This window comes from Neovison vison, chromosome 5, assembly GCF_020171115.1.
Source record: "Neovison vison isolate M4711 chromosome 5, ASM_NN_V1, whole genome shotgun sequence".
Lineage (NCBI taxonomy): Eukaryota > Metazoa > Chordata > Mammalia > Carnivora > Mustelidae > Neogale > Neogale vison.
The window spans coordinates 18,144,090-18,159,280 of record NC_058095.1 but is presented as its reverse complement, the minus strand read 5'-3'; the positions used below and the strand labels follow the sequence as shown (position 1 = coordinate 18,159,280).

Sequence of the window (15,191 nt, the reverse complement as noted above, 5' to 3'; positions counted from 1 at the left end):
ATCATTGATGGGAGTGGTATAACTACTGATGGCAAATTGGCAAGATCCAACAAAAGTATAAACGCACCTATCCTTTGACCTATAATCTCACTTTTGGGAATAATCACATTATTTTTATAATGGACTCAAATGTCCACTATCTAGCAATGGTTAAATTCACTATGATCTATCTACACAAATAAGGAAGAATGCTCTCCCTGTATAGAAAGACATCCAAGACATTTAATCAGTGGAAATAGCAAGGTATGTAAGTATATATTTAGGCATGCCTTTTATGTAGAGAGGAAAAAAAATTTCAATGTGTTTTTCCTTTTATTTCTATAAAGACACACAACGGGGCAATGGGCTGGCTCAGTTGGAAGAGCATGGGATTCTTGATCTCGGAGTTGTATTTTCGAGCCCCACACTGGGTGTAGAGATTACTTAAATGAATAAACAAACTTTAAAAAAAAAAAAAAAAGCTTACAAGGACATAAAAAAAAAAACAACAAAAGCACGAGAGTAAGGAGGACACGGTAGAATCAACACTTTTGATTACATATCTTTTTAATTTTTATTTTTTAAATCTTTTTAGAGGGACGCCTGGGTGGTGCAGTTGGTTGGACGACTGCCTTCGGCTCAGGGCGTGATCCTGGAGTCCCAGGATCGAGTCCCACATCGGGCTCCCAGCTCCATGGGGAGTCTGCTTCGCTCTCTGACCTTCTCCTCGCTCATGCTCTCTCTCACTGTCTCTCTCTCTCAAATAAATAAATAAAATCTTAAAAAAAAAAATAAAAAATAAATCTTTTTAGAAAGATTTTATTTGAGAGACACACAGAGAGACAGAGAGAGAGCAGTGGGAAGGGTAAACAGAGAAGCTGACTCCTCACTGAGCAGGAAGCCCAATGCTATACTTGATCCCAGGACACTGGAATCAAGTGTGATCCCAGGACACTCAGCTGAAGGTAGACGCTTAACCAACTGAGCCACCCAAGTGTCCTATATATCTTTTTTTTTAAAAAAAGATTTACTTGAGAGAGAGAGAGAGTGTGTGTGCAAGCGAGCACAGGTAGGGGCAGAGAAAAAGGGAGAAAAATCTCAGATTCCCCGCTGATGGTGGAACCCAGCATGGGGCATCAACTCAGACCTGACCTGAGCTGAAACCAAGAGTCAGTCTCCAACTGACAGAGCCAGCCAGGTGCCCCTATGCATCCTTTAATATTGTCTTGGTTTTTTTTTTGAACTAAATGAATATATTAGCTTTTAAAAAAAAATTCCTCTAAAGGCATTCCGTGCCCTATAGAATAAAGTCTGCTTGAGATTTAAAAAAAAATTCTTTTGTAACGTTTTAACAAATTCTTCAAAAACCTCAAATGTTTTGTGTTCATCTTAATGTGTTTTACTTCAAATTGAAGAAATTCATTATTTGTATTAATTCACACTATGCACTTTCATATATGAATTGTTATGATTTGTTGTTTCCTCTATTAAATCCACTTCCCCTAAGGCACTGGGGTGGCTCAGTCAGTTAAGTATCCGCCGCCCCACACGGCCTCTCACACTCCCCCTGCTTGTGTTCTTTCTTTCGTTGTGTCTCTCTCTCTCAAATAAATAAAAATAAATAAATAAATTTAAATCTCTGCTCACTGGCTTTTCCTCAACCTTAAGTATTCTCTTCTCCCACCCTGAGATCACGAGTTTCATGCTCTACCAACTAAGGCAGGCAGGCAACCAACCCTCCTCTGCTTTAAAATGTCTTTCCAGGGCGCCTGGGTGGCTCAGTGGGTTAAGCCGCTGCCTTCGGCTCAGGTCATGATCTCAGGGTCCTGGGATCGAGTCCCACATCGGGCTCTCTGCTCTGCAGGGAGCCTGCTTCCTCCTCTCCCTCTCTCTGCCTGCCTCTCTGTCTGCTTGTGATCTCTGTCTGTCAAATAAATAAATAAAATCTTTAAAAAAAAAAAAAATAAATAAAATAAAATAAAATAAAATAAAATGTCTTTCCAGGGGCGCCTGGGTGGCTCAGTGGGTTAAGCCGCTGCCTTCAGCTCAGGTCATGATCTCAGGGTCCTGGGATCGAGTCCCGCATTGGGCTCTCTGCTCAGCAGGGAGCCTGCTTCCCTCTCTCTCTCTCTGCCTGCCTCTCCATCTACTTGTGATTTCTGTCTGTCAAATAAATAAATAAAATCTTTAAAAAAAATAAAAAAATAAAATGTCTTTCCACAATTTCTTACCTGGAAAAATTTCATCCTTTAAGATCTAATCAAAGGTCACTTCAAGTTTCCTTGACCTCCTCAATCAACCACCCCCCAAAGCCCATAATAATTCTTCATTCCCACAATACCAGGACTTACTCTATTAAATCAACATTAGTGATACTGGTTTCTTCTGCTGGAATAGGAGTTCCTTGATGTCTGGAAAGTCTGTTTCTTTAAATTTTCTGGACACTTAGCTCCTAGTATGCTGCACAGGACACAAAAAGCACTCAATGAATGTGTGCTATATTAAACAGAAAATTTGAATGAATATGTATTAAGTAGAAAATGTAAATCATGTTCACTGATACAATCATATTTCAGGACAGAATACAATGAATAGTATAAAAGTACAAAACGTCAAAATACTTAGAGAAGGAAGTGCCTGGGTGACTCAGTCGGCTAAGTGTCTACCTTTCACTCAGGTCATGATCCCAGGGTCCTGGGATGGAGCCCTGAATCAGGTTCTCTGATCAGCGGGTAGCCTGCTTCTCCCTCTCCCTCTGCCTACTGTGCCCCATCCTTGTGCTTGTTCAAGTCAAACAAACAAACAAAATCTTAAACAAAACCAAAAACCAAAACCCCAAAAACCTCAGAGAAGGGAAAGAGATAATTTTTTTTTAGAGATTTTATTTATTTGACACACAGAGAGAGAAATCACAAGAGGGCAGAGAGGCAGTGTGTGTGTGTGTGTGTGTGTTTACAAGAAAAGGTCAACTTTTTTGCCCACTCTCCCTTCAAAAATTCTAAAGCTTTTGATCTGTATTACCAAATTACCCCTCCAAAAAGCTGGTGCCTACTTATATCTCCACTACTAGAGTATGAGAATGCTGGTTTCCTCACTCCCTCACCAATAATTTCAATATATATATATATTTTAAAGATTTTATTTATTTATTTGACAGAGATCACAAGTAGGCAGAGAGAGAAAGAGGAGAGGAAGCAGGCTCCCCGCAGAGCAGAGAGCCCAATGTGTGGCTTGATCCCAGGACCCTGGAATCATGACCTGAGCTGAAGGCAGAGGCTTAACCCACCGAGCCACCCAGGTGCCCCGATTTATATATATATATATATATACATATATATATATTTTAAAGATTTTATTTATTTATTTGACAGAGATCACAAGTAGGCTTTAACCCACTGAGCCACCCAGGCGCCCCTCAATATATTTTTTAAGAAATAAAGTTTGGGGGCGCCTGGGTGGCTCGGTGGGTTAAGCCTCTGCCTTCGGCTCAGGTCATGATCCCAGGGTCCTGGGATCGAGTCCCGCATCGGGCTCTCTGCTCAGTGGGGAGCCTGCTTCCTCCTCTCTCTCTCTCTCTGCCTGCCTCTCTGCCTACTTGTGATCTCTGTCAAATAAATAAATAAAATCTTTAAAAAAAAAAAAGAAAAAAAAAGAAACAAAGTTTGGGTTAATAGGAGTTTATTTATTTATTTTTTTTTTAAAGATTCCACTTATTTATTAGACAGAGATCACAAGTAGGCAGAGAGGCAGGCAGAGAGAGAGGAGGAAGCAGGCTCCCTGCAGAGCAGAGAGCCCGATGCGGGGCTCGATCCCAGGACCCTGGGATCATGACCCGAGCCAGAGGCAGAGGCTTTAACCCACTGAGCCACCCAGGCGCCCCAATAGGAGTTTAAATTGGGACGCCTGGGTGGTCCTGGGATAGAGTCCACATCAGGCTGCCTGCTCAGCAAGGACCTGGCTTCTCCCTCTGCCCTGCCATGACCCCTGATTGTTCACTCGCACTCTCTCTCTCTGACAAACAAATAAATAAAATCTTAAAACAAACAAACAACCCATAAGATACATCACATCACCCATCAGAATGTATATCACAGGGGCACCTGGGTGGCTCAGTGGGTTAAGTCTCTGCCTTCCCCTCAGGTCATGATCTCAGGGTTCTGGGATCAAGTCCTGCATCCGCTTTCCACTCAGTGGGGAGCCTGCTCCCCTGCTGCCTGCCTGCCTCTCTGCCTACTTGTGATCTCTGTCTCTCAAATAAATAAATAAAATATTAAAAAAAAAAAAAAAAAAAGGGACACCTGGGTGGCTCAGTTGGTTGGACGACTGCCTACGGCTCAGGTCATGATCCCAGGATCCCAGGATCGAGTCCCACATCAGGCTCCCAGCTCCACGGGGAGTCTGCTTCTCTCTCTGACCTTCTCCTCACTCATGCTCTCTCTCACTGTCTCTCTCTCAAATAAATAAATAAAATCTTTAAAAAAAAAAAAAAAAGAATGTATATCACAGAACAAGAAAAGAGCAAGTGCTGACAAAGCTGTGGAGCTTTGCCCCTAAATAAACAAAATCTTGGGGCGCCTGGGTGGCTCAGTGGGTTAAAGCCTCTGCCTTCGGCTCAGGTCATGATCCCAGGGTTCTGGGGTCGAGCCCCGCATCAGGCTCTCCACTTCTCGGGGAGGCTGCTTCCTCCTCTCTCTCTGCCTTCCTCTCTCTCTGCCTACTTGTGATCTCTGTCTGTCAAATAAATAAATAAAATCTTTAATAAATAAATAAATAAATAAAATCTTAAAAAAAAAAAAAATAGACTGGGCGCCTGGGTGGCTCAGTGGGTTAAGCCACTGCCTTCGGCTCAGGTCATGATCTCAGGGTCCTGGGGTCGAGACCCGCATCGGGCTCTCTGCTCAGCAGGGAGCCTACTTCCCCCCTCTCTCTCTGCCTGCCTCTCTGCCTACTTGTGATTTCTCTCTGTCAAATAAATAAATAAATAATCTTAAAAAAAAAAAAGACTAAAATTCATTCACGCAATTGGTATTCACCTACCATCAAGAAGCTTGCAATCTAGCAGTTTATAGGAAATTTACACTTAAAAAAAAAAACTACAGTTGTATTCAAGAGATATTTAATATAGTTATATAAATAAAATTTTTTTTAAAAATACAGTTACATATGCCAAGCAACAAAGGAGTAGCGGAAGCTAACTAGAATCATCTGTTAAAGTTTAAACATTTTAGAGTATAGGGACACTACAGGGAAATGCTTTACTTTTCAGTTTATCTGATTCATTTTTTCCACTGCAAGCTCTTTACTATTATGTTGGCCACAAAAAACAACTGTTAATCTAAAAATATCACTTTAATATATATATATGTATCTTTGGAAATGACTCTCTAGTACTCATACTAAAAAAGCTCCCAAGGGTTCCAGATCAACAATTAAAAAACCCAGTAACCTGTCCCTTTTCAATTTTTAATCTTACTAAACTATTATAGCCAGGAAATTTAAAATTTTAAAGTAGGTAGTGCTATTCTAAATGTTTTGCAAATCCAACAATGAAGTCCAAATGGGTCAGAACCAAGCTTTACTCTCCTTCTAATTAAAAAAAAAAAAAAAAAAAAAAATACCCCAAACCTATCATAAGCCAGATTTTAAAATGAAAACGAAGTCCAGGATGAACTAAAATTAATTTTCTAGAATAGTCATTCCTAATGTTGAATTTTATGAAACCAAGATGAAGTAAGCACTGAACTAGGAGCCAAGAGATTTTAACAGGCGCTTCAGGAGTATTTCTTTCCATTTTTTCATTTGTAAAATAAATGGAGAATATCAGATGATTTCTAAGGTCCTGGCTATTAACACTTGATGAAAATCACCTCAGGCAGAATAAAATTAAAAAACAAACAAACAAACACCAAACCAACCATCAAATTATGTGGAATTCAGAACTCTAGGGAACAAGAAAGAGGTGAACTAACTGCAGTGAAATTAACAATGATAAGATGTCAAAATGTCAAGAAGGCACTTCCCAAACAAGTCATCCCAGAAAATCTGTGGTTGAATCAAGCTACAAGATTTCAATACCGACTCACCATGATTCTAAAATATTAACTATCTGGGTATCCCAGGTCACAAGCTGAGCAATCCACTAAGAATCGAGCTAGTGACTCACACTCCTGAATGAGACTGCTTTATGTACAGAGACAAGGAATCAATTAAGGGTTTACAATGAAGTTTTGTTCAACTGGAATGTTTTAAGTGGAAGTTAATTCTGCATGAGCGGTAATAGATGTTTAATAACTAGCTAGTGACAATTTCCAAGCAAAAGCATTATGGCAGTTCACTAGCAAACAGTAATCTATGTATTACAAACATAAAAACAACTTGTTTTCAAAAGAGCTCTTGGCTATGGACAGTATTTGAGAAACACAATATAATTTGTTGTGAGTCGAATTATAAAACCTAGTAGAGAGAATGTAGTTTGAAATCTTGGCTCTGTTAACCAACAAGGATACAAAATACATCACTGTGGGCTGAAGTGTCAATTTGTGCTGGCAAAAAGCCACTCTATTTGAATCTAAGAACCTTCAGGAACCAGCTGGAGAAGTATGAGTAACCTGGGAATAATGCATTCATTCACATCCTAAGTGGTACTATCTTCATGTAAAAAAGGACAGTATTGGTACACTTGCCCAAAACAGCTTGAGTTTAGGTCAAATCAACTATCTGAATAATAATCACTCCAGGAGAATGAACACCTCTAAGACAAAACAAAAAATGTGTAACATTTCCAGTATGACTAGGTTCATAGCATAAAATTTGCAAAAAAAAAAAAAAAAAAAAAAAAAAAATACTATCATCCACTAATGGTGAGGGCAGTCTGGTATAACTTCTCTGGGAGGTACTGTGGTTAATACTTACTGGGAACTTTAAAGTGTTTACATTCTGGGGTGCCTGGCTGGCTCAGTCAGAAGAGCATGCGACTCTTATCTTGGGGTCGTGGGTTCAAGCCCCACACTGGGTACAGAGACTACTTAAAAAAAAAAAAAAAAACCTTAGAAAAAAAGAAGAAAATATTAAGGTGTTTATATCCTTTGATCAGTAACTTCAAATCTAGTAATTTATCTAAAATAAATGACCAAAAATAAGACAAATTTTATGCAATTTAGGATATAACCCCATGACAAAATACTCCACAACTACTATAAATATTGTTTTAGAGTAGAAATCACAAAATTCAAATGTATTCAATTATCAAAAGACAAAAAAGTAGACTAGTGGTTGCCTAGATCTGAAAGGTATGGGACAGGGGGAAACAAGGAGTGATCCCTAGTAAGTAGGGGGTTTCTTTTTGGACAATGAAAATATTCTTTTTTTTTTTTTTTTAAAGATTTTTTAATTTATTTGTCAGAGAAGGGGGGAGCGAGAGCGAGCACAGGCAGACAGAATGGCAGACAGAGGCAGAGGGAGAAGCAGGCTCCCTGCCGAGCAAGGAGCCCGATGTGGGACTCAATCCCAGGACGCTTGGATCATGACCGGAGCCGAAGGCAGCTGCTTAACCAACTGAGCCACCCAGACGTCCCACAATGAAAATATTCTAAAATTAAATTGTGCCATGGCTCCCCAACCCTGTTAATACACTGAAAACTTTGAATTGTACACTTTAAATAGGTTACTGTACAGGGTGTGAGTTATATCTCACTCAAGCTATTTAAGGTATTTTTTAAACATCTAGATACAGTGAGGAGATGAAAGTAACCAAAATAGGAAAATGGGGCCTGGAAAAAATACCAGCCAAAGTGGGGGCTTACTGCTTATAAGCTATAGCTATGGAGCTACCAGATGGTTATATCCTCCTTTTTTTTTTTTTTAAATTTATTTATTTGGGGCGCCTGGGTGGCTCAGTCTTTAGGTGCCTGTCTTTGGTTCAGGTCATGATCCCAGAGTCCTGGGACTGAGCCCCGCATCAGAATCCCAACTCAGTGGGAAGTCGGCTTCTCACCTTCCCACCCACCTTGCTTGTGATCTCTCTCTCACCATCTCTCTCTCTGTCAAATAAATACATAAAATCTTAAAAAAAAAAAAAAAAAAAAAAAGATTTATTTTTTGGGGGGAGAGCATGCGCACGTGCAAGTGCAGGAAAGGGCAGAGGGAGAGACTCTTCAAGTAGACTGCCTGCTCAGCAGGGAGGACGACCTGGGGCTTGATCTAACAACCCATGAGATCCTGATCGGAGCCAAAACCAAGAGTCAGAGGCTCAACCAGCTGAGCTACCCAGGCACCTCAAGGCTTTCATATCTTTGACCTGGATGTTTATGTCAAGTCTGATTTTTTACAATTTTTTAAAATTAAATTATTTTAAAGATTTTGTTTGAGAGAGAATACACCAGCACAAGCAGGGGGAGGCAGAGAGAGAAGCAGACTCCCTACCGAGCAGGGAGCCTAATATGGGACCCTGGGATCATAACCTGAGCCGAAAGCAGACCCTTAACTGATAAAGCCATCCAGGTGCCCTGATTTTTTTTTTTTTTAATTTTTGACTGAAGTGGAAAATAACTAGAGAAAGGTGTATAAATGTAAGCATGAAGCTCAGTGAATTGTCACAAACCGAACACACCCCTGTAACCAGCACTAAAATCAAGAACATTACCATCCACCTACAGCCACAATCATACCCAAGGGAAACCACCATCCTTCCTCCAACAGTACATGTAAGTTTAGCCCAGGGATAGTTGTTTGTTTTAAAAGACTGTCCTATGAACTTTGGGTGTTCTGCAGCATTCCTGGTATCTTCAGTTGTGGCAACCAAAGATGTCTCTACACATTGCCAAATCCCCCTTGGGGTACAATATTATACGACATCCACATTGAGACCCACTTGTTTACCTGTTCTTGAACTTAATGTAAATGGAATCATACAAAATGGGCTTTCTTATATCAGAATCAAAAAGAATATAATATCTTTTGTGTCTGACTTCTTTTGTTCAGCATCTATTGAGAGTCACCAATTTTACTAAAGCTAAAGCTCTAGTCTGTTCACTCTCTTCTCTTTACTATATTACTATTGTGTGAATGTATCACAATGTATCCATTCTACTGCTGATGGGCATTTGAGCAGTTTCCAGTTTTGAATATTATGAATAATGCTACTATGAATATTCCATGCATGTCGTCTGGTGAATCCATGTATGAATTCCTGTTGAATACCTAGAAGCAAACTGTCATGTCAGCTTCCATAGGTTAGTACTTTTCTAAAGAGGGTTGTATCAATTTACATCATTTCTTGTCTCCTTTTTGTTCACGTCAGCAACTAACTATAATATATATAAATTACTATATATTATAAAATATATATTATATATTTTTTTGCAGGGGAGGGGAGATGCAGAGCAAGAGAGATAATCTTTTTTTTTTTTTTTAAAGATTTTATTTATTTGACAGACAGAGATCACAAATAGGCAGAGAAGCAGATAGAGAGAGAGGGAAGCAGGCTCCCCGCTGAGCAGAGAGCCCGATGTGGAGCTCGATCCCAGGACCCTGGGACCATGACCTGAGCCGAAAGCAGAGGCTTTAACCCACTGAGCCACCCAGGCGCCCCCAAGAGAGAGAATCTTAAGCAGGCTCCATGCCCAGTGCAGAGCCTGATCTCAAAACCCTGAGACCATAACCTGAGCCCAAATCCAGAATTGGACACTTAACTGACTGTACCACCCATGTAACCCAACATTTAAATACTATGGAGTCAGATAATCTTATTGGCTGAATAAAGCCTGTCAATTTGTGACCTGTTTAAAAAGAATATTTCAGGGGCGCCTGGGTGGCTCAGTGGGTTAAGCCACTGCCTTCGGCTCAGGTCATGGTCTCAGGGTCCTGGGATCGAGTCCCGCATCGGGCTCTCTGCTCAGCGGGGAGCCTGCTTCCTCCTCTCTCTCTCTCTGCCTGCCTCTCTGCCTACTTGTGATCTCTCTCTGTCAAATAAATAAATAAATAAATAAAACTTAAAAAAAAAAAAAAAAAGAATATTTCATCATGTGGGAAAATGCTCCCATGTAGCAGAGACAAAAACCAACCAAACAAAACCCCTCCAGTAATAATATATCTGAATGGAAATACACCAACATTGACAATGGCCTTTGAACAATTTCTATTTGCTTTTCCGTATTTTCTATAACAAACATGTAATAAAGGAATTGGAAAAGCTTTTTTCTATGCAACAAAAGCCCTGAGGGAAATCTAAAAAGTAGGTCAGGGCACAAATTTCATATTTGCACACATTCATAAAGACCTAATTAAGTAATGGGTATATCACAGAAAAGTGTTAACGATCTCATAAAACCTTTGATACAGTTACTACACCCCCCCTGCAGAAAGGGGTCCAAGACAGAATTTGCATAAAATTCCACTCCAGAGTCTAAAAGGTAATTCGTAATTTGTAAGGATATATAAAAATATAGCACTATTCTTTTTTTTTTTTTAAGTTTTTAAAAAAGTTTATTTATTTAAGCAATCTCTACATCCAACATGAGGCTCAAACTCATGACCCTGAGATCAAGCGTCAGGTGCTCTACCAACTGAGCCAGCCAGGCACCCCAGAAGACTAGTATTCTGACATAATGTCATATATCACAGCTTACTATATCATAATATTGCTCTTTACATTCCGTTAGAAACACTATAAAATCATTAAGGGGTGCCTGGGTTGCTCACTTGGTTGGGTGTCTGACTTCAGCTTGGGTCACAATTTTGGAGTCCTGGGATGGAGCCCCGTATCAGGTTCACTGCTCAGCAGGGAGTCTGCTCCTCCCTCTCCCTCCAACCCTTCCCCCTGCTCATGCTCCCTCTTCTCTCAAATAAATAAATAAATAGATTTTAATATGGTCCAGAAGCAACATGGAAAATTAACATATCCAACAGTCCCTTGAAATATACAATTGTTGCCATTGCTATCTGCTTATTGAATGTCTGCTACTGAGTATTTGGAAAGAGTTACCTTATTTGGGGAAATTATTATTAAAATGCCACCCAAAACTTAACCAGTCTCCATTATTTCTTTTTTAAGATTTTATTTATTTAAGAGAGCGAGATAGCAAGTGAACATGCACAGGAGTAGGGAGAGGAACAAGCAGACTCCCTGCTGAGCTGGGAGTCCTGACTCAGGGCTTGGTCCTAGGACCCTGAGATGGTGACCTGAGCCGAAGTCAGCTGCTTAACCAACCAAGCCACTCAGGCGCCTCCCAGTCTCTATTATTAGTGAGTTCTAGTAAATCTTTATTTGACATGTGAAAATGTTATAAAACTCATACTTTCTGTCCTAATCACTCCACTTCATTTTTTTCTCCTTCATATCAAGGATTCTTATGTTGGGCTAAGAATATGCCCATGAGATTCAGTATAAACCCAAGAGATTTCTCCTGAGAGAAAATACTAAATGCTAACATGCTGATTATTTAAAACAAAATCATCTATTACTTTAAGGCTTTGAAGATTAGCTAAACTGGAATCTAATAAGACCATTATTCTGAGCACAGATTTCATCTCCCATTTTCCTACCTCAAAAAACCATGCCAGTATGTATGTAATTTCAAACCACAAAGAAAAAACAAAACAAAACACAAAAAAACCCAACAGTTTTCTGTGGCACATAAATAAAATACAGCAGGGAATTTTTTCTTTTCTTTTTAAAGTAAGCTCTAGGGGTACCTGGGTGGCTCAGTGGGTTAAGCCTCTGCCTTTGGCTCGGGTCATGATCCTAGGGTCCTGGGATTGAGCCCAGTATCGGGCTCTCTGCTCAGTGGGGAGCCTGCTTCCCCCTCTCTCTGCCTGCCTCTTAGCCTACTTTGTGATCTCGCTCTCTCTGTCAAATAAATAAATAAAATCTTAAAAAAACAAAACAACAACAAGGGTCGCATGCCTCACTGACTGAGCCAGTCAGGTACCCTGGTAGGAAATAAACCTCTATTAAGAGCCTGGGTGGCTCAGTGGATTAAAGCCTCTGCCTTAGGCTCAGGTCGTGATCACAGGGTCCTGGGATCGCGCCCCACATTGGACTTTCTGTTCAGAAGGGAGCCTGCTTCTGCCTGCCTCTCTGCCTACTTGTGATCTCTCTATGTCAAATAAATAAATAAATAAAATCTTAAAATAATAAAAAAAAAGAGCATTCTAGTTGGGTTTTAGTCTGTTACACACCTGCCTTCTGGGAGGTCATGATCCCAGGGTCCTGGGATCAAGCCTCATGTGGGGCTCCCTCAGTGAGGAGTCTGCTTCTTCCCCTCCCTCTGCCCTTTCCAAAAGCTTGTACTCTCTCTCTCTCAATTTAAAAAAAAAAAAAAAGGCATTCTACTATGGGTTCCAAATGCTAAAGATGGGGGTGGTGCTGGCTGGTGGAGCCTGGGACTCTTGATCTTGGGATAGTGAGTTTGGGCCCCACACTGGGTGTTGTAGAGCTTTTTAAAAAGAAATGTAAGGTTGATTTAAATTTCTCCCTGAACTAGTAACCATAATGAACTGGTAATCAAAATAAATCTAATCAGTAGAACACTTTGCAAGGTATGTATATATAATTTCCTCCCCAGGACACATCTCAATCATAAACATATTTTGCCACCCTCTTTTCTGAGTTCAAGTAATAGGATACAACGGCTTCAGATACACAATTCAGTAGAAGAACTGAGATGCTCCCTCAATTCCTAACAATCTTTCCAAACTCAAAAACAAAAAACAAACAAACAAACAAAAAAACCCACCAAACAAACAAAAAAACCCCTATTCCTAAGTAATTCTGAGAAACGCACATCTGCTTGACCTGCTCAACCTACAATAAATACAAAGCTTTCACACTACTGAATTGGAACATTAAAGTCAAAGCAAGTTAGTTGAGTTAGACACACAAACAACAAATTCCCCTTCAGAAAGTATTATACGGTTTCTCTCATGAAACATTCTTTATACAAATCTAGATAGGCTAGTCAATCAGGTTTCTTAAAAAGAGATCCCAAGGGGTACCTGGCTGGCTGAGTCAGATGAGCATGCGGATTCTTGATCTTGAGGTTGTGAGTTGGAGCCCCATGTTGGGTGTAGAGATTACTTAAAAATAAAATCTAGGGCGCCTGGGTGGCTCAGAGGGTTAAACCTCTGCCTTTGGCTCAGGTCATGATCTCAGGGGCCTGGGATAGAGTCCCACTGGGCTCTCTGCTCAGCGGGGAGCCTATATCCTGCCCTTCTGTGTGCCTCTCTGCCTACTTGTGATCTCTCTGTCAAATAAATAAAATTGAAAAAAAAATTTTTTTTAAATGCTTTGAAGACTGAACACTGGGCACCTGGGTGGCTCAGTTGGTTAAGCAACTGCCTTCGGCTCGGGTCATGTTCCCAAGATCCTGAGGTTGAGCCCTGTATCCAGCTCCCAGCACAGCAGGGAGCATGCTTCTTCTTCCTCTCCCTCTGCTGCTAACCCCTGCCTGTGCTCTCCAGCTCTTTCTGTCAAATAAATGAATAAAAAAATCTTAAAAAAAAAAAAGCTTAAAATATTACATATTCTTAGATACAAAAGCCATCATAAGATATTAGTTTTCCTTAAACTGATCTAAGATGTAATGTAATCTTGATTTCTAAAAATGCCAATCAGATTTCTTAGGAAGCAGACAACCTGATTCTAAATTTAACTTGAAGGGGTGCCTGGCTGACTCAGTCAGAAGAGCATGTGGCTTTGATCTGGGGGTCGTGCATTTGAGCCCACATAGGGTGTTGAGATTCCTTAAAGAAATAAACTTAAATAGGGGCGCCTGGGTGGCTCAGTGGGTTAAGCCGCTGCCTTCGGCTCAGGTTATGATCTCAGGGTTCTGGGATCGAGTCCCGCATCGGGCTCTCTGCTCGGCAGGGAGCCTGCTTCCCTCTCTCTCTCTGCCTGCCTCTCCATCTACTTGTGATTTCTCTCTGTCAAATAAATAAATAAAATCTTAAAAAAAAAAAAAAACTTAAATCAAATAATGAATAAACACATTTAACGTGAAAAACAAAGTTAAGAATGGTTGGGAACTTTTTCTTTTTTTTTTTTTTGAGATTTAATTTACTTATTTGACACAGAGAGAGAAAGCGAGAGAGGAAACACAAGCAGGGGGAGTGAGAGAGGGAGAAGCAGGCTTCCCGCTGAGCAGGGAGCCTAATGTGGGGCTTGATCCCAGGTTGCTGTGATAATGACCAGAGCCAAAGACAGACGCTTAACAACTGAGCCACCCAGGCACCCCCATTTGGGAACTTTTCTTAAAGAGTAAGAAGGGCACACAAGCTTCTCTAGATATAGATTATAAAACTAATCATTTTAAAAGGTGGAACTGGCAAAAAGATCAACAGATCAATGGAATGGAACATAACACAAAGTCCAGAAGATCAAAATACAACTGGAAATGTAATGTATAAGGTGGCATTTCAAAGCAATGGACAAAACATGGAATATTTAATAAATTGTAATAAACTACCCTGGGTAGCTCTCTGGAAAAAATTAACGTTGGGTTTTTAAATTCCAGATGATGGGCACCTGGGTGGTTCAGTTGTTAAGCGTCTGCCTTGGCTCAGGTCATTATCCCAGGGTCCTGGGATACAGCCCTGCATGGGCTCCCCACTCAGTGGGAAGCCTGCTGTCCTTCTCCCACTCCCCCTGCTTGGGTTCCCTCTCTTGCTCTGTCAAATAAATAAATTCCAGATGAATCAAGGATTTAAAATTAAAAACAGGGCCCCTGGGTGGCTCAGATGGTTAAGCATCTGCCTTCAGCTCAGGTCATGATCCTGGGGTCCTGGGATGGAGCCCCACAGTGGGCTCCTGGCACAGAGGGGAGTCTGCTTCTTCCTCTCCCTCCCCATGTTCTCTCTTTGTATCTCTCTGTCTCAAATGGATTAAAAATAAAAAAAATGTACGGAGGGCTTACTAATATGCCAAGCACACCTTTAAATAAATAAAAATTAAATTAAATTAAAAACAATGGCAGTTAGAAAAAAACATGGACATTTTTTTTCCTTGATAATCTAAGTAGAGAAGACTTCTAAAATAATACAAAAACCTAAAGGTCAAATGAAAGAAATGACAAATTCAATTATCCAGTGGGATTTTTGGAAAGCAAAAAAAAAAAAACTGTAAACAACTCAAAAGATACACTGAATGCTTAAAATGATTTGCAGCTCTCAGAATAAAAGGCTTTATTTCTCTAACACATAAAGAACTCTAACATCAA

General features: G+C 40.2%; 1 protein-coding gene across 5 annotated transcripts in view; it reads right to left on the bottom strand.

Annotated features, from left to right (window-relative positions):
* Positions 1 to 15,191, bottom strand: part of GJC1 (gap junction protein gamma 1) — a 38,432-nt gene that overhangs the window by 13,134 nt on the left and 10,107 nt on the right. For 2 of the 5 annotated variants that reach the window (XM_044247753.1, XM_044247751.1), the window contains exon 2: positions 2,331 to 2,439. The exons of 2 other annotated variants lie outside the window; for them this stretch is intronic. The gene's annotated coding sequence lies outside the window, so the exon portion shown is untranslated. Of the gene's footprint in view, positions 1 to 2,330; positions 2,440 to 6,891; positions 6,973 to 15,191 lie in introns of those variants that run through there. One more of the 5 variants, XM_044247752.1, reaches the window with a different exon arrangement.